This window comes from Pelophylax lessonae (genome assembly GCF_965119305.1).
Source record: "Pelophylax lessonae genome assembly, chromosome: 1".
NCBI lineage: Eukaryota > Metazoa > Chordata > Amphibia > Anura > Ranidae > Pelophylax > Pelophylax lessonae.
In genome coordinates this window covers 559,926,683-559,927,590 of record NC_138768.1, presented here as the reverse complement: position 1 = coordinate 559,927,590, position 908 = coordinate 559,926,683, and positions in this window count along the sequence as shown.

The following is a 908-nucleotide window of genomic DNA, read 5'->3' as shown; positions in this document are numbered from 1 at the left end:
CATAATTTATTGTGTGCATCATTGCCATTTTCATTTTTGTTCATCTAGAACCTGATGGATTGTTCATGCGGTAAGAGATTTCTCTAGAGTGTAATCAACGTGTTTGTGATTTAAAGGTACAGAGAGAAAGCCAGGTGCACAATCATATTAAACCTTGTTATGTATAGTCACAATAGCGCAGGGTAAAGCATGCCAATCTACCACAATAGTCTTGCAGCTCTTTACAATGGCTTGGAAACCCCACCAGTACTGCAATAAAAATAAAATAAGCAAAACTGCACTACATAGTGCAGCAAAGGTACCTTGATTAAAGGGTTTAGTTCACCTTTTACTGACTTTTGCCACAACTCTTCCTATGTATTGCTCTGCAGATGGCAGGATGGAGAGTGGAGGACAATAAAATGAGCAGCTGAAAAGTAAACTTTTTTTTCTTTTTTTGCGGAATGGGGTACTGCAAGGTAATATACGGCAGACATGGTAATGCATTGGAAAGCTTAAGGCACAATTCAGTAAAGGTGAACTAATCTCTACATTTTAAAAAGGATTAAAACCTTTTTTTTTTAATCCAACACTTACCTGTGGACCAAACATGCCTCCTCCAGGTGTACAATACAGGGGCCCTCCTGCTGCGGCAGGGCTAAATACCAGGTTCCATACAGGGGTGCTCTGATCGGCTAAAGCAGAAGCTGCTGTCAGGATGTTCCAGAGCAGCTTTCGGGGAAAAAGTTTGGGGTTCTTTCCCCTTGCTACTTTCTGGCTCAAAATGTCTCCACGTAATGCATTTCAGGGTTTTTTTTGCAAAGCCTGCTGTCAGACCTGCCACATTTTTTATGAGGCTGTGCAGTGGGACACTATTTCTCCCACTGACAACCAACGATGGGGCATTATTCCTCCTGCTGACACTAATG